We start from the raw sequence: 8,726 nt of genomic DNA, 5'->3' as shown, positions 1-8,726 counted from the left end.
CAACATTAAAGACAGGGGTTTGCGGCATTTGGTCCTTGGTACCTATGTTATCGATTCGTTGGCAACGATCACAAGACATACAAAAGGTTCTAGCATCCCTAAATATAGTCGGCCAATAAAAACCACACTCTAGAACCTTGAGGGCAGTGCGTTGTGTGCCAAAATGACCACCACATGCATATGTGTGACAAAAGCTTAGAATTGAGTGAAATTCAGAATCATGCACACATCTACGTACAATTTGATCTGAGCAATACTTCCATAAATAAGGGTCATCCCAAACATAGAAACGTGCATCATTTTTAAGCTTATCACGTTGGTGCTTGTTTAGTTCATTTGGAAATTGTTTAGCCACCAAGTAATTCACTAAATCTGCATACCATGGTTCACTTACCTCAATGGATAGCAGCTGCTCATCGGGAAAAGTTTCAGGGATAGGTACGGCATGTTCATGCTCCTCGTGGATCATTCGGCTTAAATGGTAAGCCACTACATTCTCGCTTCCTTTCTTATCCCGGATTTCAATATCAAATTCTTGCAGAAGAAGAATCCAACGGATAAGCCTCGGCTTTGCTTCCTTTTTCGTGATCAAGTACCTCAAAGCTGCATGATCAGAATAAACGATTACTTTAGTACCAATTAAATATGAACGGAATTTATCTAAAGCAAAAACCACAGCTAGAAGTTCTTTTTCCGTCGTGGAGTAGTTCAATTGGGCATCATTGAGAGTCCGAGAGGCATAGTATATGACATGCGGCCGCTTGTCTCTTCTTTGCCCTAGAACAGCTCCTAATGCATAGTCGGATGCATCGCACATGAGCTCGAACGGAAGGCTCCAATTTGGAGGTACAATAATGGGGGCCGAGACTAGCTTCTCCTTGAGTTGGTTAAATGCCGATTTACACTCTTCATCAAACTTGAATGGCACATCTTTTTGAAGCAATTGGCAAAGAGGGTTGGACATCTTGGAGAAGTCCTTGATAAAACGCCTATAGAACCCTGCATGGCCAAGAAACGAACGTACCTCTCTAACCGAAGTAGGAGAGGGTAAGTGACGTACAAGGTCTATTTTCGATTTATCTACTTCAATTCCTTTTTCTGAAACAATATGTCCTAAAACTATACCTTGTTTCACCATAAAGTGACATTTCTCCCAATTCAAGACAAGGTTAGTTTCAACACATCGTTTCAAAATTAAGGTTAGATTATCCAAGCAATTATCAAATGAACTCCCAAACACACTGAAATCATCCATGAAAACCTCAATGATCTTTTCAACAAAATCCGAAAATATACTTACCATACACCTTTGGAAAGTGGCCGGTGCGTTGCATAAGCCAAATGGCATGCGACGATAAGCAAATGTTCCAAAGGGACATGTGAATGTGGTCTTCTCTTGATCATCCGGGGCTATCACAATTTGGTTATATCCAGAGTATCCATCAAGAAAACAGTAAAAGGCATGACCGGCTAACCTTTCGAGCATCTGGTCGATGAATGGCAAAGGAAAGTGATCTTTCCTAGTCATGGCATTTAGCTTCCGGTAATCGATACATACTCGCCATCCAGTCTGAATGCGTGTAGGTACGAGCTCATTCTCATCATTCTTGATAACAGTTACTCCGGACTTCTTGGGAACGACTTGAACTGGAGAGACCCAACGGCTATCGGAGATAGGGTAGATCACTCCGCAATCCAAAAGCTTGATTATTTCCTTCTTCACCACTTCCATCATCGGAGGGTTGAGATGGCGTTGAGCCTCTCGGGATGGCTTAGTCCCCTCCTCAAGAAGTATACGGTGCATGCATGTGGTAGGGCTTATTCCTTTAATGTCGGCCAAAGTCCACCCTATGGCCGTTTTGTGTTCTCGCAGCACCCTTACAAGCTTCTCCTCCTCCATTGCCGTGAGACTTGATGAAATGATGACGGGCAATGTTTCGCCTTCTCCCAAAAACACATACTTCAAATGGTCCGGCAACGGCTTAAGTTCAAGCGATGGTGCCTTAACAACAGAAGGTAGCATCTTAGTGGAAACTGAATTTGAAAGTGAGAGTGGAACCTTACCATATTGTTGTGGCAATGACTCAAGGGCTGCCACAACCTCAATTATTTCTTCACTAGAACCCATGGCAAAGAATTCCTCCTCCTTGCCGTGGCCTTGCATTGGCCCAAATCCTTCATTTTTGCACTCTATGGCCTTAGTGATGGTTGTTTCCAGGGCGTCCTCGTTCAATTCTTCAAGGTATACCTGCGCCAAAGAATCGATAACATCAATGGAAAAACAAGAATGGTCATCAACGGGATATCTCATAGTTTCAGAAATATTAAAATCAATCACTTCCCCATCGAATTCCATTGTCAAGGTGCCTTTGTATACATCAATCTTCGTTCGGGCCGTCTTCATGAATGGCCTACCAAGGAGAATCGGCAAAGATGTAGAATGGGCTGAATCCTCCATGTCTAGGACGTAGAAATCAGCCGGAAAAATTAAATGGTTCACCTGCACAAGCACATCTTCCAAAACTCCTTTTGGATACGCGTTAGAACGATCGGCCAATTGTATAATTACACCATCTTGTTTTAATTCACCCAAATTCATAGATGCATAAATAGAATAAGGCATGACATTTATGGATGCACCTAAATCAAGCATGGCATGTTCAAAACGATTATGTCCAATCACACAAGGAATCGTGAAACTACCAGGGTCTTTGCACTTGGTAGGCAGTTTACGTTGCAAAACAGCGGACACATTCTCGCTTACCTTCACTACCTCTTTGTTTGCCCTTCTTCTCTTTGTATTGCATAGGTCCTTGAGGAATTTAGCATACTTTGGAACCTGTTTGATTGCATCGAGAAGCGGTATGTTCACTTGCACCTTCCGGAACGTTTCAAGAATGTCCTTCTCGCTTTCTTCCTTTTTTTCTTGCATGAACCTGCGAGGAAAAGGTACATTGGGCAGATTAGGACGTGAAGTACATGAATTTGAACTTAAATTACCTGATTTGGCCGAGTTAGGGTGATTGGGGGCATGCGGCATTGGGTTTTTCACCCTTACCGTGGGTGAGCTAGACACTTCCTCAGGTTGTGTCGTCTCTTCATCTACTTTCTGGGCAGATTTGGGATTGTTTGGCTCGGTCCCAACTTCTTTTCCACCCCTTAGGGTGATGGCCTTGGCGGATTCGAATCCTCCATTTGGATTGACTGTGGTTGAGCTAGGAAGCTTTCCTTGCTCTCTAATCTGTCCAAGGAACTCAGAAATCTGCCCTATTTGTTTCTTCATATCCATCATCTCCTTCTCGTTATTTGATATCCGGTTGTTTTGATTTTGCAATCCCTGCGAAATAGAGGTTAGTAATTGCATAGCTTGATCACTTTCCAAGGACGTACCTGAATGAGATGATGCCGAAGGTTGTTGGGGTTGTTGGGGTGCATACGGCTTGGAATAAAAACCAGGGGGGTTTGGCCTAAATCCTCCTTGTTGGGCAGCTTGTTGTGGCTCCCTCCATTTGAAGTTTGGATGGTCCCTCCATCCGGCATTGTAAGTGTTCGAGTATGGGTTATTTTGATTTTGTCCTTGGAAACCAATTGCATTGGCAGATTCCCACCCACCATTCTCGATTAGTTGAGGGCACTTGTCGGATGGATGCCCTTGAATTGAGCACACGCCACAAACTTGGTGTTCTTGTGCTTTTGGACCAACCTGAGAAACAAGAGAAGTAAGATTAGCAAGTTGTGATTGAATTTCAGAAATAGCACTCACCTCATTTACACTTTGTTGCCGTGGGGCTTCCCTTTGGCCCACTCCTTCATATTGTTGAGCGTTGAGCGCTCGGTTGGCTATGAGAATCTTGGCATCCCTTGGTGTTTTGTCCACCAATGCTCCTCCCGCTGATGCATCAAGCATTTGACGTTCGATAGGAAGGAGGCCCTCATAGAAATATTGAAGGAGAAGTTCCTCCTTCATTTGATGTTGAGGACATGAAGCTACAAGGCCCTTGAAGCGCTCATAATAAGCCGGGAATGTCTCACCATGATTCTGTTGAATACCACTAATTTTCTTCCGTAGGAGAATCACTCTCTAAGTAGGGAAGAATTTCTCCAAGAAAGCACGCTTCATACTCTCCCACGAAGTCACAGTTCCCGGGGCTAGTTCGTAGAGCCAATCTTTGGCCTTGTCCATAAGTGAAAATGGAAAGGCCTTTATCTTCAATATACTCCCATCCACATTGACGGGGGTCATGCTCGAACAAACCACCTCGAACTCCTTCAAGTGTTTGTTGGGGTCTTCCATAGACAAGACATGGAACTTCGGAATATGGTGTAACAAACTGGATTTGAGTTCAAATTCATCGGTTTTGCCTTGGGCAGCCGCGGGGTATTGAATGCAAAGAGGGGCTGCATTGGCCAAACCCGAGGCCGAAAGCTCCTTGATGGTTCTATTATCTGCTGCCATGGCTTGTTCTTCTTCAAAAATCTGATCCGTGGGCTTTTCTTCTACACCTACTTCGTCTTCTTCAAGCCCAGGTTGTGGTGGAGGTTGTGGTGGCTCTTGTTGACTCCTCGTTCTCCTCAAAGTGCGTTCAAAATCACCGTCAAAGTCGGAGATGTTCTCTATAATAGGCCGAGAGCTACGAGTCATACACAGTACCTAAAAAACAAGGAAACAAACAAACTAAGAATCTGAAATAAGAATGCACGAAAAACAAAATATAAAAATAAAGACAAAGGATTAGCAAAGTTGCTAATCCCCGGCAACGGCGCCAAAATTTGATGCGGAAATTATACGCACACAAACTAAACCCTATTTGTGACAATTGTAGTAATGATGTAAGTAGGGATCGTTCTAACCGGGGATTAACTAGGGATGCTAAACACTTGACTCAAATAAATAAAACTAACTTTTAAAACACTAAGACAAACTAAAAGACTCAAAACAAGTTCAAAAGACTCCAAATACTTAAAAACATAAAATAAGACAAATCAAATGATTAAGACTTAACAAAATAGGGGGGGATTGTGGTTGGACGAGATTAAACTAAACGGACAGATTATAATTTAAAACAGATAGTAAAGATGAATGTGATGAAAATATGGATGATGGAATAGCTAAGGGGTTTTTCTCCACACATGTTACACTTGCATACAAGATTGATTTTCGGTTGGTCTTTCGATAAATTATGAAACTAAATGCTCCAAGTTAATTAGGTCCGCTTAAATTAACTTTCAGATTTCCCTAGATTCGTTGGATTGAATGGAATACGCATTACAACCAAATTATTCTTAATCAAAGTCCCTAACCATGGAATACGCATGATAGAGACATTCAACAAAGATCATTAAGTTCAACGGAAATCATAAACATTGACGAGGCATTCGTTACTATGGAATACGCATAAAACTTATGCCAAGAATTCGTTTAACGCGATTGTTTATAAGCAACCTCCACTACTTGTGAATATAAGTTCGTAACTATTAGGTGAAACTCACCTATATTCTAGCGTCATATTCATTCAAACGGTTAAACAAATTGAATCCACAACTTATGAAATTCCAACCAAAAGTAATCAATTCATATTGCAAGCATAAACATGTATTTTGAATCACCCCCTAGCTAAAGGGGGGTTTAGTTCCTCATAACTTTGAAATCAAAGAAACACCTAAACATTCCAACAACTCAAACTTGAATTGTATGAACGTTTAGGCACTCTTCTCTTCCATTACAAAACAAAGAAAATTGAATTTAAACATTGAAATCAAAGAAACACCTAAACATTCCAACAACTCAAACTTGAATTGTATGAACGTTTAGGCACTCTTCTCTTCTTCGTTGTTGTAGCACAAGGTCTAAGGTGAGTTTTTGGGGGATGAGGAGTGGTTGGAATGAAGAGAAAATATGCAGAAAATGAAGGGATATGCACGGCAAGAATGGAGGTGTTTGTGGTGTGTTGTGTATGAAAATGAGATGTGAATTGAATGGGGAATGAATGAATGACAAATGAATGAAGTGTGTGTGGTTTATATAGGGAGAGAGTGGGTGAGAATGTGGCTGCAATGCATTTGAAAAATAGCTAGGAAAGTGGGTGGAAAGCTGGAATTGCACAAGGGGAATGCTGGAAATGCAATGGATCCCACGGCATTGAAGGTTTTGGTGCATGTGTTTGGTGAAATTGTTTGTTGGAAAAAGCTTTGTGAATTAGGTGGATTGTAGGTGGGTTATGATGATGAAAGCATGTGGAATTGCAAGGAGGAAAGGTGCAGAAAATGGAAGGGAAGGGCACGGCAACAATGGAAGTGTTTGGTGATGTATGCAATGATGAAGAGTGAATAAAAAATGCATGTAGGGTTAGCTAGGTTGGCTTTGTTTGAGTGCATGTGTTTGGTGGGAACAAAGGGGGAAGCACGGCATGTGTGTGAATGTGATGGCTAAGGTGAATTATATGTGGAATAAAGATGGAGAAGGTGATGTAATGATGCATGGTTGTAGTTTAAGGTGTTGAATATGGATTTGCATGGCCTTTGAAGTGATTGTGGGTTTTGGAAGGAAATGCATGGCCTTGGGGTTGGTTTAAGAGAGAATGGGCTAGGCCCTTTGTTTTATGTCCAAAGTGAAAATAAGGCCTTCAAATTCGTCCAAACTTTGGCTCCATGGATAAGCTATCCAATCCATGCCCAAAAATGCTCCAAATAGCCTCAAAATGCACTTTCTTGCTCCCTAAGCCCTTAGAACCTGAAAACACACAAAAGAAGCATAAAGAACTAAAATAACTAAAGAAACATAACGTAAATGTACGAGAACAAGTCATTTAAGTCGCATGAATATGCTCCTATCAAATGATTATGAGTGAATGCATGTGAATGTGGCTAGGTTGGAAAGCTGGAAATCTGAAAATGCAAATGGGAATGCTGAAATGCAAAGGTGGCCACGGTTTTGAGTGTGTTTTGTGTTGGAAATGCATGTGAATGCATGTGAATGTTGTTTGTGTGAAGTGTGTGTGGGTTAAAGAGTGAATGGTGGTGTAATGATGAAGTGTGATGGCTGAAAATGTCAAGGGAAATGCATGTGATTGCACGACAAAGAATTTCAGGATGCATGTGTGTTGGTGTGTTGTGTGATTGTTTTGTGGTTGAATGATTAAGTGGCTGAATTAAAGAATGGGAGTGCATGTGGCTTAGGTGGTGTAATGATGAAGTGGGAATTGAAAGAATGTGGTTGGAAAGTGGAAGGGAAGACACGACACAAAGGGGGAAGTGTTGGAAATGCATGTGATGCATGCCAATGTTGTCTTTTGGTGCATGTGTGTGTTGAATGGTGTCCTTTAATTATGCACGGTTTAGGGCTGTTAAGGGGAGAGAAATGGGAGTGAATGTGGCTTAATGATGAAGGGGGAAAGCTTGGAAAGCATGTGGCAAGGTTGGTTGCATGATGATGATGCATGTGAGTTGAAATGCATATGTTTAAATGGTTGAAATGTGTAGATGATTATGAGTATGATAAGTGATAAGTGAATGATGTATTAAGTGATAAATGAATGATATGTTAAGTGATAAATGAATGATATGTGGTGAGTGATAAGTGAATGGAAGTGATAAGTGATAAGTGAATGGAAGTGATAAGTGAATGGTTTGATAAGTGAATGATATGATAAGTGAATGTTTATAATAAGTGAATGATTTAAGTGTTTAAAATAGGGAACAAAGCCCTTCCTTGCATGGCAAGGAAGGGAGACACAAGGAAACACACGACAATGTCCTAAGGTTGCAAGGAATGTTGTTTTTGTGTTCTAAAATGCGTAGGAGTCTTCAATGATGCTTAAACATGAGGTCTTTTAGGATTTAACTTTCCTACTTCAAGTCTTTAATTTCGTCCATCCTCTTGGCTCCAAGCATATGATATCCATTCCAATCTCTAATTTGCTCCAAAAGGCTCCAAAAAGGCATCCTTTTGCATACCTTGCCCTTAGAACCTGAAAACACACAAAAGAAGCATAAAAGACTAAAATAACTAGAGAAACATAACGTAAATGCACGAGAACAAGCCATTTAAGTCGCATGAATATGCTCCTATCAGTTATTTTGGATAAAATCTTAAAAAGTTAAGATGAGATGACAAATTAAGGATTTCGAAAAATTGATAGGACAAATTGCTTAGAATTTTAGTTCAAATGACAAATTGAAAAAATTGTATAAGTTCATATGACAACTAAATTTTTTTCCCAACATTTAATTTACACTCTATGTGTGCAAAAGACGGCAATTTCATACTCGACATCAATGCCTTAGGTTAATCATGGTTGTTGGTTCTTTTACAAGTAGTCGGATTTGCTCAACTCCTTCATCCATAACGATTCACAAATTCGTTTCCAATACTGATGTTTTTCATTGGGAGTGAACTCATATTCCCCGATCAACTCACTCTACCACATCATATCTACAAAGGATAGTATTGATGCAAATTTCCTCCATCTTCAGTCTTGACGAAAATGTACCTGCAAAACAATTACCATCTTTGATCAAGGACGCAAGCCTCACATGCCCACGAGGTGGGAGGGGGGTTAGGCTAATGGATCTATAATGCCTAAGTCAGTTTCTCTGAGAGAGTAAAGTGTTTAGTGCTTTTTGGGGGTAGCAAAAGCCTCTTCAATTTGGAAGAATATGGGTATTTATAGGGATAGGGCCGGCCATAGTGTTAGGGTTTTACCCTACACATAACGGCATCCTATTGG

This window comes from Pyrus communis, chromosome 7 (genome assembly GCF_963583255.1).
Source record: "Pyrus communis chromosome 7, drPyrComm1.1, whole genome shotgun sequence".
Lineage (NCBI taxonomy): Eukaryota > Viridiplantae > Streptophyta > Magnoliopsida > Rosales > Rosaceae > Pyrus > Pyrus communis.
The sequence above is the reverse complement of the archived record's forward strand: the minus strand, read 5'-3'. Positions refer to the sequence as shown.